Genomic DNA, 19,775 nt, shown 5'->3' with positions numbered 1-19,775 from the left:
GGGATGGTCGTTATCATGGTGACTCCTGACAGCTTGATGTCATCCCGCAGGTTGAGTAAAAGCCCGCTGGAACAGCGCCACAGCTGTGGGCCAATGTGGTCATAACTCTTTAGCTGACAGCTCATTCAGGTGACCCTCAAAAGGGCTGCATTGCTGTCACTTATGACACAGTGTGGCGGAGGTAAATATATTAGCATAAGTTTGAATTAATGTTCCCTGCGGTGAAAGGGGTGGCCGCTCTGCAGCCGGTTCCTCTGCAAAATCTTCAGGATTGTCACTCTGCACACCTGTGCAATGTCACCATTTGTTCTGTTCTTGTCTGATAACCCTTTGCTTAATGCATGTGCGCTAGCACAGATGCACAAGTACATGCCGCGATCTAAACGATAATCATATCAGTGTCTGGGCCTGGCCGAGAGTGATCGGTGAAAGCACATCTATAAAGGGATTTTGTAAGAAATAGCCTGGTGAGCTATTTATAGCCCTGCGGGAGGTGGCAGAGGGAGGGGTGAGTGGTGATACCATGAAGTTATACACCACGCTCTATGGACAATTCCCGGGTCAAAGACACAGAGGCCAGACTGTAATTTAAATGCTGCCTGATAAGACGTAAGTGTTGCTGCATGCAAACATAAACGAGTGTGCAAACGGGGGGTCTGTGATTTGTCTGAAGTACTTTGTTCCATCTATTTGTGTTCACTTAAAAAGCACAAAAACAGCCCAGAAGAGCAGGCACTGCAAAAGTACCTCTCAGCGTAGTCTGTTGTATAATCCCTCTTGGGGCCCCAGAGCTATTTTTGTTCCTGGATATGCGTCACGACTGGGTATTTTCTCTGGTGACTAGCTTACATCAGTAGGTCTCCTAGTATACGCTCTATCAGCGAGAGCCTTCTGATTGATGGGAGTTTCGGCTGGGGCTGGCTGTCGTTTTATTACCGACCTCCTAGAATGGACAAGGGGAATTTGAGATCGGCGGAATGTTGTGGTTGACTGAGGACCTTGAAAAGCCAGGTTGGTTCACAAATCCATTTTTTTTCCGGCTTGTTGTGTTGTGTCTCTACCAGAGCATCTAGCGTTGATCGGAGAGGTGATATCCCCGTGTGTGTGTTTGTAAACTGAAGGGGGTGATGATGTGAACCGTGAGGACTGGAAAGGGAACGGAGGAGCGTGTGTTAGCTGTTTATCCGTGGGATGCAGCAAGCTGTCAGTGACAGAGTCTCTACTTGCTCTATTCCTTTGCACAGCTTGCATGTTGCAGTAATATTAACACTGCGATTAAAGCCTTGCGTTAGTTAGGAATCTTGTTCCTGAGCATGTCCTTTACTTTCATTGTTCTCTCCTGTGCTTATTCTCACACTTGTTGTTACGGCATGGATGGTACATAGCTGTTTGACTTCCATAGATACCAATGCATCCTCGCAGTCTGTGCAGAGAGGAATGTCAGGGACACCCCTCACATACCCCCACCGAATTCCCCACTGAGTTCACATGCCTCACATCATCCATCAGTTGCACTGGGAATTATTAAAAAATGCTTGTTTGCACAATGCGTCTCATCTGTCTCTGTGTATGCAACCCCCCGCTCGCCCCCCCAACACAGCTGTCTGCTTTATCAGCATGGCATAATTCATTATGTGAGGGAAGGCTCCAGCGATAACGCAGGGGAACACCCGGCGAATGTCATGGGCACATGTATCCCAGCCCTAGTTTACAGATGCATGGATTTCTTCAAACACTATGCATGTACCTAGCATGTACCATGCTGAATCTCTTCAACAGCGACCTTGAGAAGCAGGTCAAAAGAGCATATCCTCCTTGTTTTCTTCTGTCCTCCTCCTACTGTTGTGTGTCTGCTTGTGCAGAGAGGAAGAATTGTAATAGTCTGTCTGATAAGCAGTGGAACGATCCTCCCTGCCAAGCGTGCTAAAGCATTTTCCATTCACAAATACTTCACACTCCGGATTTGTCTGCTTTACTGTAGTTCGGAGATGTGTCCCTGTGGCGGCGTTCGGAAAATGCCCTCTTTGACGTGCGTCAAGGAATTGAGCAATTCTTGTGTATGGATTGCTTTGTGTAAATGGTTTGTTGTTTGTTTGGAATCCACACTTTCTCCCTTGGGTTCCGAACAAGTGTGTCAATGGAGGGAAGTCTGCCACGGTAGATCCTTTTGACCTGTCAGCGTGAAAGAGAGCAATTACTGAAAGGAGTGGGAGCTCTGTCCGGCTATGAACGTGAGCGTAATGCGATGTTAGTCTGCCACCGCTGCACTCACGGGATTACAGCAGACCCTTGTGCACAACAACTCGATACAGACCCCGCTTCATCAATTGCTCTGTTTTGGCAATGGGACAGGATGTAATCGTGTCCAGCTTTGGGGCACTGCATTCTTTTCTGCTTGCCATTATTTGATTAGCCCAAAATCTTGGTTTTCTGGATTTGTGAACGTTAACTAAGGACTTGGATGGAGGTTCCCAATATGACCCCTTAATTTAATCTATTCCATTTTAAAGGAATTATTTAAAGGAATTTAAGAAATAATTCAAGAAAAAAAGTCAACTTTTATTTACTCCTTATTCCAGACATTTCTAGCAGAATACAAAGGAAGATTTATTGTTGTTATTATCATTATTATTATTATTATTAGTAGTATTATATATTTAGTTTAATATAAACTCTTTTCCATGTACATTTTATCAAATGGGACTGAAGAATCATAAAAGGATTTAAAAAGCAGTCTATATGTCTTCCAAGAAAACAGTATCCCAAGAGGACCCTTGACTTAAACCAGTTGTCCCAACATTTTTATCACCACAAAAATAATTAATGATTTCTTGCATGACCAGTTGATCCACGGACTGATACCAGTGGTTGCGGACCACTGACTAAACCCACTTGTGAACTTGCACACCACTTCATCTGGGTCACAGAAATACTAACCTAAATCAAAGGGTTCAGTTTCAAACAAATCATTCAGATTTTGCTAATTTTATCAAATAATTCGATAAATAATCTGTATTGTTGCTTCAGCTGCTTTAATATCTAATATTTATGTTTTTAATTAATTGCCGAAAACAGTAGTAGATTTTGTTTAAAAGCACTGATTGTTTATGAATCATTTATCACTACTTAACTGAAGAATGGTCAAAGGTAAGCTAATGAAGAAAACAACTTACATTTCCCTCTTCAGATGCTTCAGCTTCACTATAGCTTCAGCGGTCTTGGAATGCATGAGTCATGTAGAGCTACTTTTATCGTATTATTATATATACGTTTTTTTCTGGTGCTTGAAAGCGTAGGTACTAATTCATTGGAACTACAAGGAGAAGGGCGATGAGTACATTATTTAAAATTCTTCTTTTGTATTTCATGAAAGCAAGAAAGGTTTGCAAAGACATTAGGCTAGAGAAAATGAAGGTATTCCTTTGAAATAAAAGAATATGCTATATAAATATTTGACCAACCCTCAAGCACAACGGCTCTGCACTTCATTCAGCAGCTGACCTTGTCTTCTTTTGTGGGCCCTACACAGTGTTGTTCCAGCATTTGCTGTCTTTGTAAACTTCCTTTTTTCACGGTTTCCATGAATGAAACGATTTCTCTGCAAAAAAAGCTCGCCACTCGTTTCCACACATTAGCATGCATTTTTCTTCTAATCATGACACATTTTCATTCCTTTTTAGACCGAAGTGGTTGTTAAATGTCTTTGCATGCTGATTAGAATCAGCCATTTACAGTTAAAGACCTGATTTCTTAGAAGTATATAAAATAGTGTTTTGATGAGAAATTCCACCATTCAATGGCTAAGCTGAAAGCGGCTCTGAAGTGAATAGTACGGGCAGCAGGAGGCCACCTGTACACCTGAGAAGAATCTGTTCAGTTCTTCATTTCTATACTGCACAGTGTGTAAACGGAGTCTTTACAGAGGCCAGAGATGGAGCACAGATGTACAGACAGACATACTGCACAGGTGCTACATGAGAATGTCTGAACACGCATGGAAAACTGCACAACATCCTGCATTAAATTTAAAATTGAACAAATATATATGAAGTATAAGACTTCAAAGAAGAGAAGACTTTTGTGTTTGGGCAGTTTTCATGATAGCTCATGTCTAGGTGATTGCTTAGAGCTTCATGCATTTAGGAAAGTTAATTCCATTTTAATTAAATATTTAAAATAAATCATCTAAAGCTAGAGTAAACCTATTTTCTTGTATTATACAAACACAGTAAAAAATTATTGCTGTCGTAAATGATATTTTTTTAGTCATCTCAACTTACATTAGTCAAACTGACTAAAATTATGATGTTAAACTTTGCATAACTTAAAACAATTAAGTCGAAATTAAGCTATTATAAGCTATTATATGATAAATATAAATTTATATATTATATATTAATATATTATAATTATTATTAGTTAAAGTAACATAAACGCTTTTGCTGTGATGGCTTTTTGTTTTCGAACATTTCACAAGTTTTAAGGAAAAGTTGTTTCTAAACACATTTCTAAACATAATGGTTTTAATAACTAAATTAAATAACTATTACTTTGTTTTTTGGTATTATGACATTATCTACACTGTAAAACCCACAAAGTTAAGGTAACTCAAACCCATTGAGGAAACTGATTGTAATAAACTATTTAAGTTCAAAAACTAATCCTAATGAGTACTGTGAACTTAATCCATTTGAGTAAACGAAGCAATTTGAGCACAGTAAAACCCAATAAATGAAGAGAACTCAAACCAATTGAGCACTGTAAAACTCAGTAAGTTAAGGCAACTCAAACCATTTGAGGAAACCGATTGCAACAAACCATTTGAGTTAAAAAAAAAATATCTTTTTGAGTAATGTGAACTTACTCCATTTAAGTTGAAGTAATGAGGCATTTAATTAACTCTTTTCAAATGAGTTAATTTAACTTTGTCAATTTTGAGTTGACTACACGCAAGTTATTTTGCTAGGTTTGTGCAAAATATAGTATTCAGCTAAAAGTGCTATTTAAGGGTTTAATGAAAGTTAATTTAGGTCAAATATGCAAGTTAGTGTAATTAGGCAAGTTTTTGGTTTGTTCTGTAGCCAATCTAAAAAAAATTTAAAAAAATTTAAGGGGCCATGTAACTACCTTATTCAAGTCTACTCTTCCCAAACACTGATGTCCATGCGTTTCACTTATTGAACACCGTGAAAACTAAAAAGACAAACAAACAAACAAACCAATGTTTCACACAAACACAAAATAATCAAAAGGACATCAAAATAACCAAAAGAAAATACAAACAATATTTCCTTTACCGTTTTGGCCTGATGACCAGCAGCAGAATAATCAGGAGCATTTAACCTGTGTCTGCATTGAGATCTCACCATGCTGTCCATACAAACTCTCGCAGGTTAAATTAACCAGGGAGGATCACGTGACCTCTGACTCAATCCAACCGGAAACAAGTAAATTTATCAAATAAACATAAACCAATACAAATTCAAATATTGAAATACGAAAAATAATAAACAAAATACAAGCTGATCGATTAGCTTAATTAAAAACTGCTTTTATTCCAGACAAACTAAAAGAAATGAGTTTATCCAGAAGAACAAATGTAACAGTAAACGCCTTCACTGTTTATATTCATGCAATATTAATAATGCAATATTATTATTACAATATTATTATTATAATACAATATTAATGTAATATACATGGGCTTTATTCAGTATATTTACATTTTTGCTGATTTTACCTATGTCTGGATTTGTAAGACTCACATTCCTGAAGCTAGAAGTATTAAATGAAAATCATAGACTGAATTGGGGAGGTTGGTTTTATTAAAGTGTATATAAGGGGAACCCACTTCTTCATAGACATTAAGCTAACTAATAGTTTCTCAAACAAACTCAAACCATTATGTTACTTTATAGTTTAAATAAGTATACAGTGTAAGCAAACAGATTTTTAAAAACTCATCAGCAATCAGAATTATCTACAAAATCAGTGAATCATGATCTATGTCCTTACTCTTCAATCAGTACATCAACACACTTTTCTTTTATCCCAAAAATCCCTGTGCTTATACTAAGGCAACTTTTTGTCAGGTGCAGACATATACAGATGAAATAGGTTTGCGTTTTGTTGTGTCTTGACAACGGGTTCGGCATCTGTACTCTTGAATAAATGTGTAGTGAGCATCGGTGTGGGTGAAAAGTCAAGACTGCATTAGAGAGATGCACAGGAGAGAAGCCGTGTGTCCATGGTGACAAGACTGGCATTTTGCCCCTATTAACTCCTCTGACCTTTGTGTGAGTAAATGTGGCTATTCTTTGAATTAATTATGCTGACGTGTAGATAGTCTGCATATTTTGTGGCTGTTTCCTATTCAGTTTTTATTTTATTATGTATTTTAAAATTATCTCTGTTTTAGTGCATTTGTGTTTTACTTTCCAATGTCCATCAGTACCATTAGTGTGAACACATTTTTGTATTACTGTATATTGTACAACAGGATATATTATTTTATTTCTTTGCAGAAATGGGTATTGATAAAAATATTTATATTAGTTATAACGTATAGTTATTTATATATTGGCAAATATTTATATTATTTATAATGGCAATTATTTATAATGGCAAAACATAAAAAAATATCGGCAAGTTGAACTGTTTTGCATATAATATAATGTAATATAAAATAGTATAATATAATATAATATAATATAATATAATATAATATAATAAAATATAATATAATAATAATATAATATAATATAATATTATATTATCAAAAAATATTGCTGAAATGTTCAACTGTTCTTAATAAAACTATAGAATTAATTAAATGTAAAACATTAATGTCTTAAAACAAAAATAATCAAACAAATTGCTAAATAGCAAAAAATTTAATAAATTAAAGAAATTTAAATTAAATGTAGGCATTTCTTTTTGGTGTGGCTACCCATGATAAATCAGAGAACAATGCAAACAGGAAATGAATAAATAGAATAAAGTAATAAAATAAAATAATATAACTTAAATTAAATTAATTATACAAAGAAATAAATAAAATAAAGGCAGATCATTCGGCTGTGGCGACCCATGATAAAGTAGGGACAAAGCAGAAGGTAAATAAATTAATAAAATAAAATAAAGGCGGTTAATTCCGCTGTGATGACTAATGGAAAATCAGGGACAAAGCAGAAGGAAAATGTATCAAATAAAATAAAGGTGGTTCATTCCACTGTGGTAACCCATGATACATCAGGGGAAAGGTACAAGGAAAATAAATCAAATAAAAATAAAATAAAAACAAAAACCAAGATGAAAATTATTAAACAAATGAATATATACAAAAATAAAAAAAATAAAACAAAGGTGGTTCATTCCACTGTGGAGACCCATGATAAATCAGGGATAAAGCAGAAGGAAAATAAAAAAATAAAAATAAATAGTAAAATAAAAGGTGGTTCATTCCACTGTGGCGACCCATAATAAATCAGGGACAAAGAAGAAGGAAAATGAATAGAATAAAATAAAATAAACAGTATCTCACCTTTTTATACGAAACCGTCAGTAATAAAAGCCAGAAAAAAATGGTTGCTGAAATGCACTGCTTTCGTCATTAGAAACCATAGATGAGCAACTACAGGGCAAATACAGCAGGGTCTGATGGAAACAGCATGGCCAGGTTTTCATAATGAATGCTTAGGCTTTCATTCAAACCTACTCTAGCTGTGCCTTGTGACGCAAATGTCACTGATCTGAGTGCCAGAGGAGTGTGGAGGTGTGTGGATGGAGGTTGGACAGACCCTGCCTGCGTCCTCTCTGTGTCTGTGGCCTGGTCTCTGGCTGGGCTAAGCTCTCTATACCTTCTGTTCGGTCCAGGCTAATGCCAGATATCTGTGGCAAACAGTGAGACCTGGATATCTAGCCTGAGCCAAATGGGCAAGCACTCAGTGACTCACACTTCAGTGAGAAAGAGAGAGAGAGAAGGTGGAAAAGACGAATGGCATGCAGAGATTAAGTTCCTGATTTCATTTGTACAATAATAACGTGCTTCCCAGTGATGGGTTGCAGCTGGACGGGCATATGCTGTGTAAAACATATGCTGGATAAGTTGGCGGTTCATTCCGCTGTGGGGACTCCAGATTAATAAAGGGACTAAGCGAAAAGAAAATGAATGAATGAATAATAATGTGGTGCCCTGCCTTAAGTGATTGTAAACAGGGACTACAAATGCAAGTACTTTTACTAGCTACTGTCGCCGTTTTTCACAATTCTAAACACAATTCTTAAAACTGCACACACAAAATGTCTCACATTTCCTTCAAAATGTACGTAACACTGCAAATTCTCCAGAACACAGTAAAGAACACAAATGCATGTGGGGGGTCTTGGAGAAAAGCGTCCATTGCCTAGAGAAGCTTTACAAACTTAGGTACATTATACTGTCTGGTGCCAGGTTGAGAAGAATTCCTCTAAAGGAATTTAGAATTTAGAAAAGGTTAATATGTGGTAGCTACAAAACTTTTTTTGGAGCAGAACAGCCCAGTGTCATGTCACCTTTGACCTATTTATAGGCCTGTACTACAATGATTGGTTAGTAATCAGTTATGAAATTAGTGTTTGCGCATTTGAGGCGTGCGTGTGTGTGACCCTAGCATTTTGATTGATTGTGTTTGGAAAAGAAAAGCAAGTGTCTTCCTGTAAGAATTTTGTGTTTTATGTAGAGAGTAGTGTGTGTGTGTGTGTGTTTTTTTTAAAGTGTTTTATGCAATTGAAATCAAGGCTGAGAAAAAGCTTCTCATTTTGAGTGAGAGGTTTCAGAAATTGTGGGACATTAAATAATTTTGTGTATAAGCAGTTGGAAAAAAATGAATCAATGATGAATTGATGATATCACTGAATTGTAAAGTATTTAATAAATATTCGAATGGCATGCAGAAATTAAGTTTCTGATTTGGTTTGTACAATAATAACGTGGCATCCTGCCTTAAGTGATTTTATACATGGAGTAAAGATGCAATTAGTTTATACGAGCTATAAAAATCTATGTACATAATTTAATTTAAAATAAAACAAACAAATGAAATAAAAATTATAAAAAATTTTTATTTATAAAAATTATAAAAACATCAACCTGCAGTCTTGACACGCTCCCCACATCATTCTTCAAAACGGTGTTTACCTGTTTAGAAATGGATCTCCTAAAAGTGGTAAATGCTTCACTTCTATCAGGGATTTTTCCAAACTCACTTAAAACTGCAGTTGTTAAACCCCTCTTGAAGAAGAGCAATCTGGATAACACCCTATTGAACAATTACAGGCCAATCTCAAATCTCCCTTTCATTGGCAAAATCATTGAAAAAGTTGTTTTTAACCAGGTTAACAAGTTCTTAAACTTCAGGGGGTGTTTAGACAATTTTCAATCTGGTTTCAGAGCACATCACAGTACAGAGAGCGCTCTTATAAAGATAATCAATGATATACGTCTAAACACAGATTCAGGTAAAATAACAGTGCTGGTATTGTTGGATCTCAGTGCTGCATTTGACACTGTCGATCACAGCATACTTCTGGATAGGCTGGAAAACTGGGTTGGGCTGTCTGGGACAGTCCTCAAATGGTTCAGATCTTACCTTGAAGGGAGAGGTTACTATGTCAGTATAGGTGATCATAGGTCGAGGTGGACACCCATGACATGTGGAGTCCCACAAGGCTCGATTCTGGCACCTCTCCTGTTCAACCTTTACATGCTCCCTCTGAGCCAAATAATGAGAAAGAATCAAATCTCCTACCACAGCTATGCTGATGACACTCAGATCTACCTAGCCTTAGTGCCTAATGACTACAGCCCCATTGACACCCTCTGCCAATGTATTGATGAAATTAAAAATTGGATGTGCCAAAACTTTCTTCAGTTAAACAAAGAGAAAACTGAAGTCATTGCGTTTGGGAACAGAGATGAGGTTCTCAAGGTGAATGCGTACCTTGGCTCTAAAGGTCAAACGACAAAAAATAAGGTCAAGAATCTTGGTGTGACGCTGGAGTCAGATCTGAGTTTCAACAGTCATGTCAAAGCAGTCAGTAAATCAGCATACTATCATCTCAAAAACATAGCAAGAATCAGATGCTTTGTTTCTAGTGAAGACTTAGAGAAACTTGTTCATGCTTTTATCAGCAGCAGGGTGGATTACTGTAATGGACTCCTCACTGGTCTTCCCAAAAAGACAGTCAGACAGTTGCAGCTCATCCAGAATGCTGCAGCCAGAATTCTGACCAGAAGCAGAAAATCAGAGCACATCACACCTGTCCTCAGGTCTCTACACTGGCTGCCAGTTACATTCAGAATAGATTTTAAAGTATTATTACTGGTCTATAAATCACTAAATGGCCAAGGACCTCAATACATTACAGATATGCTCACTGAATACAAACCTAACAGATCACTCAGATCTTTAGGATCATATAAACTAGAAGTTCCAAGAGTTCAGTCTAAGCAGGGTGAATCTGCCTTCAGCCACTACGCCCCTTGCTGCTGGAATCAGCTTCCAGAAATGATCAGATGTGCTCCAACATTAGGCACATTCAAATCAAGACTGAAAACACATCTGTTTAGCTGTGCCTTTACTGAATGAGCACTGTGCTGCGTCCGACAGATCGCACTATTATGTTTTTCGTTTTCTTTTTCATTCTTTTATAACCTATTTTAACTCATTTTAATTTGTTTTTATCTGTTTTTATTATTTTTTATTGTCTGCATTTTATTTTCCTAAACTTGTCTTTTTTATTCCTGTTTATGTAAAGCACTTTGAATTGCCACTGTGTATGAAATGTGCTATATAAATAAACTTGCCTTGCCTTGCCTTGCCTTGCCTTGCCTTGCCTAAAAACAGGCAGAACTAATTGAGGAAGCACAAGTAATTGTAACTTTATTATTTTATTAATAATAATAATGATGATGATGATAACGATTATTATTATTAATATTATACTGTTAAAATATTTATATTTTATTCATTATTATAACTAGTAGGAGCAGTAAATAATATGTCTAATTATTACAATTACACTGATAAACAAAGAAATATCACTTTAATAACTAATACATTTTATATATTAATTTATATAATAATAATTATTTATTCATTTTCTTCAGCTTAGTCCCTTTAATCATCAGGGGTCGCCACAGCGGAATGAACCATCTAACAATAGTTAACTTTATTATTACTATTAATATTAAAAGTATTAAAGTTGTTGTAAGCTTGATTTTTATTAATTTGTTGTTATTATTATTACTACTACTGTAGTAGTAGCAGCAGCAGCAGCAGCAAGTAGCAGCATAAGTAATAATAAATCAAACAATTAAAATTAAATGGATCAATAATGAATTGATGGTACCACTGAATTGTAAAGTATTTAATAAACATTAGCTGTAAACTTTTATTATTTATTCACCCTTCAAGCTTTTAACTTCTTTTGAAAGCTACAGGGAAATATCCTGTGTTTTAATTATTCCTTTATGTTGATAAACATAACAGAAACATGAATCATGCACTTCATCTACAAACTTGTGAAAGTATTTAATGGAATTGTCATTATAAGTGACACTGTTAGCATGCTCTGCTCATGTGAAAAGACCCCACTGCTGCCCACCAGATTACATGTTTATAATACAGTCTTTGTGAATTGAAAATCACGCTAAACCATACAGTACATTCACAGGCATTGTTAGGAATAATAAAAAATAAAGTTAATGGCCAACTTGCTACTAACACATTCATGTACATGACAAAAAGTGTTTTACTCACTACACTTCTCATTTGCTAATTTTAGTCCCTGAAATTACAGCCGATATTCATTTCTAGGTATGCTCTGAAATTCAAAATATGAAGAACCCCAAGTACAGCAGCAGAGAGTGGGCAGTGAGTTCAGTCATGCTGACCCCTGGACTTATAGCATGTTAATGTAGATTTCAGTGCTGGAGTGTGTACCGCCGGCAGCGTTTCTGTGTCTGTATGTGTTTGTGTGCATCATACTGTATGTGTGTGCGCAGTCATAGCAGTGGCCAGGCCCAGTGTGTGGGCTGAATCAGGAAGTGGGCAGGCAGGCATGTGGCCCTCTGCCACTCGGGCCCCAGGGTTCCTATCACAGATGGCCCACTGACATTAGCCCAGGCCTGGGGTCAGATAAGACATCATATGGAGAGAAAGAGACAGCGAGTCTCATGACATTCTCAGCCCGAAAGGATGAACAGACAACACTGCGAGACTCTCAGATGAAAGACACGCAGAGACTCTTGCTCAGGTGAGGCGGCTTTTGGAAATTCTGCAAATCGGAGATGTTTAAGAACAGCCAGGAAAAAAAGGTGGGTTTATTCCAGGAAATCACAGGTGAGACCACCTGTCTCTCCTGGCCTGAATAAACCACATTCCAGGGCCATTTCATGCCGGAAAATCAGTTTGCCACGATCCAGATTCACATAAAAGCAATTCACGGTGCAGATCTTTCCCAGGTACAGATTTGACTTTTAACAGCGTATATTTACTGGTTTTTATTACACAGGCATAAATTTATCAGGAGACCTTGCTTGAACTGGCATGGTTCAAAGGTAAAAGTTGTTTCTAAGTAAGGTATTTTTTAATCTCCTCTTTTTCTTTTCACACAGCACTGTCAGACAGATCAAATTTGATTCCTCTTTTCTTTTTCTCACCCAGACTCGCTCTGCTCTCTGAGAGTCTGTGGCCTCCATTATTAATGTAGAAAAAATCTGGATTTACACAGCAGGCTGGTGGATTGTACCCTATAAAACGTATCATCCAGCGAATGAGTCACTCTATGCTGGACACGAGATTTTATAGGCAATCGTTTCAACTAAACCCTTCTTAAAAGGTTCGTGGAAAATAAGGCTGGTCTCATGCACATTGAGTGTGTTGCATTTCAGTTGCTGGTGTTCTAGCCAGTGTTGTTTTAGTGCAATTCATACCATTTATATTTTGAATTACTTTTTATTTTATATTATCTATTTTAATTTGAGATGTAGCTTTAATGTACTACTTTTCTTGTGATTTTACTTTTAAAGGTCTACTTACAAATTTGATCAAATAAATAGGTCAGACTTTATTTTAAGGTACCATAATTGCTATTATTAAACTATTAACAGTAACTTTTACCTCAATAAACTCCCAATTTGCTGCTCATCAATAGTTTTTAGGGTAGGGTTACACTGTAAAATATTTGATTTTAAAGTTACAGTAGATTACTGGCTAACAATTGCATTAAATTCACAGTATATTACTGTAAGGTACTTCATGATAACAATAATTCTGTAAATATTTCTAAATATAAAAAGTGCCTGTATACTAGCATAAAAGTAAATATGTATTAATTTCAAAATTGAATAAAATAAAAACAGTGTTTGAATACCTATAACTAACGTGCAAAAGATTTTACAGTAATTTGCTGTAATCATGATGCCTGCCTTAATTTCACAATAAAAATCTGAATATGTAAAAATTAAACAGTCAAATCCTGTAAAGTGACACTAATGTAATTAACTGTGGAGAATTACAGTAACATGTTGTGAAATTCTAAGAATGTATTACAGTGTAGGGATGTAGAATAAGATCATGCAGAATATGTACTTTATTAATAAACTGTCTATAACCTAATAATAGACAGGTTTAAGCCACTGGTTTATAGTGAGAATAAAAGTGTTAACAGTAAATTTGTATAATATTAGCACTTTAACAAATTAAAATAGCTAAAACTGAAATATCTTATATTTTATTTAGGTCAGATGGGTTAGTCAAATTCAGAATGAAAATTCTTGCAATTTTGTAGTTGGGGTAGTAGAGTTTGAATGTAGGTGCTGACATCTATTTATGCTCAGAATATGAACTAGGTAAATAAGGTAATAAGGTAAACGGGTTTTATGATTGAACATTAAACTGAATAATACATTTATTTTAAATATTGTAAATATGTATTTATGTAATGTTTGTATAATTTATTAATGTGATGGCTAAACACAATTTTCAAAATTTCAACAACCATTCCTCTCTATTTCTTATCTATTTAGGCGTAAACATCTTGACAGGGTGTAAATGATGTGATACTATTCAGATATTACTTTACCACAGCTAAATAATGTGCCTTCATCATAGCTTTTTAGTCAGGGGTCACCAATCTCGGTCCTAGAGGGCCGGTGTCCCTGCAGGGTTTAGCTCCAACTTGCCTCAACACACTTTTCTGGATATTTCAAGTATACATAGTAAGACCTTGATCAGCTTGTTCAGGTGTGTTTGATTAGAGTTGGAGCTAAAATCTGTAGGACACCGGCCCTCCAGGAACAAGTTTGGTGACCTATGTTTTTAGTAATGCAACATATTGTAAACATTAAGAATAATACAATATTGATATTAGAGTAATCTGATGGTAATGCTTCTAAGGAATCTTCTGAAAATCTGCATCTGAGGAATCTGCTTCTGAGGATATTAGAGGAATCTGATGGTAATCTTTCTTTATCCGAGTTTTAGGATCCTCAAGCCTTAGGGAGACATTGAGTGTGTGACATTTTCTATGGGAATCTTACTTCAGATTCAAAAACAGATAGATTCACATTAATAGAAAAGGAGAGGTTATTCTAATGGAAGCCATGCACCTGAAATCTTCAACCGCTAAAGAGAAGAGAGCAGCTGACGTTTATTCAGCCTACTGACGTGCTGACATCGAGGCAAGGTGAGGGCCTCACTTATATTTTTAGCCTGTGAATGGAAGGAGCCATGAGTTGAGTCAGAGGGAAGAACAGACAGAAAAGAAATGGAAGGAAACAGGGAAAAAAAAAAACTATTCGGCAGGCAGATGGAGAGGCAGCAGCCGTGGGTTGCTGTGACTGAGATTGTGCTGCTCTATTTAAAAACCACAGGAGTTTGTTAATGCTGCCGTGGGGTACATGTTATGAGTGTGGAGATGGAGAGACAGGAGTGTGTAAGTAAGTGGGAGGACAGAGAGGAGGAAATAGAAAAACTGCCGCCAGCATTGCAGCCCTCATTACAGTGCGACACAGATCTGACCACATACAGTAGTGCTCTGGGCTCGACACTTATCTGTTGACATTGTAGCATGACTGTTGTTCATGGTTGGACATCGTTGACCTTCGACCCCTGCCCTTGGTGAGCATCAATGTTTCAAATCTGAATATAGAGATATTTGTTTTTTTGCATCAGTATTCAGTAGTAGTGGCTGATTCTGGTAATGCCTTATGACTTTACTGTACACTTAAATGATGAGAGAGAGAATTTTGATTTTATTACCATATTAGTTTCTCTGGCCATGTCATGGCAAACAAACTGATCAAGTTTACCACATTTTATAAATACCACTTTTCTATAATTATAAAAATATTCTAACAATTAAAAGTCATCAACAGCAATAAACAATACACAAGATAAAATACATAAATAATAATAATAATGATAATATATAAAATAAAAATCAAAAACATTTTTTAAAGTTTACTTTTGATAAGGAAATGTACAATTTTAGAAGAATTCACATTCAAAAATATTTCATTTAAAGTCTTCCCAGAAATTTTTTTTTTCTGATAACATTAAAAATAGGGCATTCCACAAGTATATGTTTAACAGTTTGGTTTCTGCTGCAATATTGACACTTATATAAATGTTCATGTCTCGTGTGCCCCACTTAAATGATGTTTACTATTAATTTTAAGTGCAGTTTTTATTTTGATAATAAAATAAAACTTTAAATTTGATAATAATAATTAATAATTGCATATTGAAATGAATAATTTAATTTATTTTAAACGTAATTTATTTATGCATTTATTTTTAGAATGTATTGATTTGGTTGTATCTTCTGTTGGTTAATATTTTCATGTAGATTTTATGCAATTTTTATGCTAATGCTAATGTTTTTATGCTAATTTTTATGATTATTAGTAGAAACAAAATAATTACTTTGGGATAAATATTTTCATGATTTCTTTTCTCGCTATTTCTTTTCAATGTAATGTGTGTGTTAAAAAATTTTTGTTTATAAATATAATAAAAATATTTTAAAATATATATATAAAAAAAAACAAATAAACAAAATTTATTTTCTAAAAACAATACAATATTTATTATATTTTATTATATAAATTATGTTATATTATATTTTATTACGTTATAAAATTTTAAGCTTAACCTGAAATCACCCATTGTACAGTACAGAACCCATTGTCTGCCAAGTACTTGAGCAAAATAACGTTCACATATTACCGTAATCTATATCTAGACATCAGCTTCTGACCTAAGCCACCACATTATATTAAATTACATGAAATAACGGTATTAGCAAGAAGACATTTTCTAAAATTGCTGCAAAAGTCTGTATAAGGGAAGGCCCCCATATGCCCAAATGCCCAGTGCACTCATGGTGTTTGTCTCTCAGTGCCAGTTAAGGCAGGTCGCTCTGCGATAGCGAGGAGAAAAGACTGCCACTCGTCCATCTGCATACAGTCACACCACACAAAAGCCGAGCAGGAAGTCATTCTCAGTGGGAGAAACTAGATCTTTATTTGCTTTCTGTCTGCATTTATCACCAGTAGAGACGACTGAAGCTGCCCAGGTTGAAAGTAAATACGGGTGTCCTTGGAGAAAAGGGGTATCCGCTTTTGGCTTTACTATTGGACTGTATTAATATAGCCAGCCATTGGTTGCATCAGTCAGGATGCATGTGGCTTAAAGAATGAACCTTAGTTACTATTAACACCTCTGTCTACAACAAAAACTTGAGGTTAGTACTGTAAGTATTTTGGTTTTGGTTACAAGCAAATTGTGCATTTGAGTACCTAGTAATATTGATGAACAACTTTGTACTCATTGCGGGTTAAAAGGGGTAGCTCATCCAAAACTAAAAATTCTGTCATTATTTACTGTCTTTAATCACAAACCCAAGTCAGAATTATTAACCCCCTTTTTTTCCAACACATTTCTAAACATAATATTTTAACTAATTTCCAATAAATTAATTTTATCTTTGCCATGATTACAGTAAATGATATTTTAATTATTCAAGCCGTTTGGGGGTTAATAAATTGTCATTTTTGGGTGAACTCTTCTCTTCTCTTAAATATGATGATTTGGTTTATGGTTATTGCTAGTAATTGTGCATAATTATTATATAGGAAAGATTAGTAATGTGTATAAAGGGTTTTGCATTTTTAGTAATATTCTTTTTTAATAGAAATTACCTTTCATTTTGCAAGGATGTATTAAATCAATGCATCAAAGGGACACAAAAGCTATTTATGTTACAAAAGATTTCTATTTCTTTGAAACGTCTTATTTATGAAATAATCCTGAAAACAGTATTACAGTTTACAGAAGAATTCATGGAATTTCCAGATGTATGAATGTTTTAAATAACTCAAATCAGCATTTTAGATAGATTTCTGAATGATTATGTGTCAGACAGAATGTAATACTTGCTGTAATTCAAACTTTAACAAACAGGAATAAATTGCATATTGTTTTTTTGAAACGCTTCTTCTTCATTAAACAGTGTTGATGTTAAAATCATCCCTGATTACACAGATCTGTGGTAAAACTATACAGTAAAAACACTCTATTAAGCATTCAAGGCCAATGGACCCTTTTCACATTTCCGGGTTTCTCAACATTGAAGTCCTCATAGTTGGATAAACTTAGTTTTACAATAATGTTTGCTGAAATAATAAAAGATAAACTTCACGATGGTGTTATCAAGACTTTTAGAGAAAGGAAACAATATGTGAGACTGATAATGGCAGATAGATGAGAAAACAACTTCAAATTTATTGTCCTGCCCCCATAGATGTTGCATTAGAAACACCTCACACAAGCGGTAATTCGTTTTTTTTGTAATTTGATGCAAATATAATATAATACATACATCAATGCATATGAATGTACATACAGTACAAAAATGAATTTCAATGAATTAAGATTTTGTTGACCGTTAAATGTGTCATGTGAAAAGGGTCTATAGTCGCAATGTCACGTTGTACAAATAAACGCTATGAACTTTGGTGGTCAACATGCTTGGATTTACACACAATTGTAGTTTACACAAATTTAACATCTGCATCAATTTTAATATTTATATAATATTTATAAAGCCCCAAAAATACTGCTATCATTTTAATGACTGACCAAAGTGTGTTTAGTCGAAAACTGTAAACGGTCACTATTATAGACAAAGTAATGTAAAATGTGGTTTTCTTAATCTGATAAAAAAAAAAAAACTTGTTTTCTAGCTAAATTCAAAATAAATAATAATAAAAATCAATCATAAACCTTTCAATAGTAGCACATATAAAATATATTAGTCTGCATTTTCACAAATAAAAAAATAGTTTACAGTGTTCCACATCCACAACAAGTTCTTCAGCGTATACCCAAAAACTCTTAAGGCATGCAAAAAAAATCCCACCAGTGGCCAGCCTGTAGGGATATCCCATCAGCAGGTAGACATAAACACACTGAGATCCTCACACACTCAGACTGCAGCATATGCAGCCCATGCATGTCTGGCCCATGGAGAGGGTGGAATGTGGAAAACCTCGTAACGCACCTCTGATTTTCCACTCCTGCTGTGTACACATCCCATTATCAGTTTTATAAGAACGCTGGAAATTCCTCCAGCGTGCAGATGCCCTGGGCGGCACGGCCACTACATTCCTGACTGGGGGGCCTCTTTCCGAGACAAGTTAGGGTGGCCCCTTCATGGCTCGTTTAATAGTGATATAAAAAAAACTGCTTTGCTCCTTTTCCCTATTTCCCCAGTCATCAGCATGCCATGCAACACTGCATAATGTGTGTGTATATGGTTGCATGTGTGCGTGTCTCAAATACTGTGACCTCATGATTTGGCAGTCATTCGCTCAGCGCTTGTTGATCCAAAAGTAATTAAAGACCGGTTAGGTGTTTTTAGCAATGGAAAATGGAAAAGGAACTGTTGATAGATTCCTAATGTGTCATAGAATTGGACCGATTGTATAATATGCAGGGTGGACAAAGTTCAGTTTCAATGTTATTTTTTGTTAACGCTTGAAACGGGTGGATTTATGGTTGTCTGAATGTATTTTGACAAGCGCGATACTTGAAAATCATGTCTTGTAGAGGCAAAAAAGCATGTAGACATTGCAGCTAAATTCTATCAAGTCATTTTATGATGTTTAATCCTGTTTTACATTCACAGTTTGCTAATTTACAGGAGTGACAACCACATTAAACAACCAAATTAATTCAACAGCATTTACAGTACGTAAATGCTATGCAGTGTGTATCGAAGATTTCCTTTCGTTATTTTATGATTATAACACAACACTGCACTTTGAAGTTTATTTCTTTACCATGCGATTACAAAAAATAAATTAACCCACAGCTAATGGATGATGGCCAACTTATTTTTATGCAAATTTAAAATAAACAATACCTTAATATAATAAATCATAGAAATGTTAACATGGATTTTTTTTTTACTGTTGTGACAAAAAAATGTGAAATGTTTTTTTTTTTTATTGTAATTTTCAAACAACACAGTTTAACTAATTATGATGACTAGCCGGGAAATTTGATTTATTTATTTATTTAATTAGGTTTTAATGCCATATCAGCAGCGTTGGCTATATTCATGGCAAAAGCTACAGTAAATAGTAATACACAATATAATATATAATTCACAATTATATTGGTTTCTTAATAAGCATTCCAGTGCAAAAACAGCACCGGAGCATT

The 19,775-nt window shown here is 35.2% G+C and overlaps 2 protein-coding genes across 11 annotated transcripts in view; one reads left to right on the top strand and one right to left on the bottom strand.

Annotated features, from left to right (window-relative positions):
• Positions 1–19,775, bottom strand: part of aig1 (androgen induced 1) — a 260,128-nt gene that overhangs the window by 183,301 nt on the left and 57,052 nt on the right. The window lies entirely within an intron of this gene.
• Positions 1–19,775, top strand: part of hivep2a (HIVEP zinc finger 2a) — a 116,318-nt gene that overhangs the window by 57,159 nt on the left and 39,384 nt on the right. Inside the window, exon 1 of one of the 9 annotated variants that reach the window (XM_087297361.1) lies at positions 849–1,011. The exons of the other annotated variants lie outside the window; for them this stretch is intronic. The gene's annotated coding sequence lies outside the window, so the exon portion shown is untranslated. Of the gene's footprint in view, positions 1–848; positions 1,012–19,775 lie in introns of those variants that run through there. 9 annotated transcript variants of the gene reach the window in all.

Source organism: Danio rerio, chromosome 20 (assembly GCF_052040795.2).
Source record: "Danio rerio strain M-AB ecotype USA chromosome 20, GRCz13ab, whole genome shotgun sequence".
NCBI lineage: Eukaryota > Metazoa > Chordata > Actinopteri > Cypriniformes > Danionidae > Danio > Danio rerio.
This window is presented reverse-complemented; position numbering and strand designations above follow the sequence as displayed.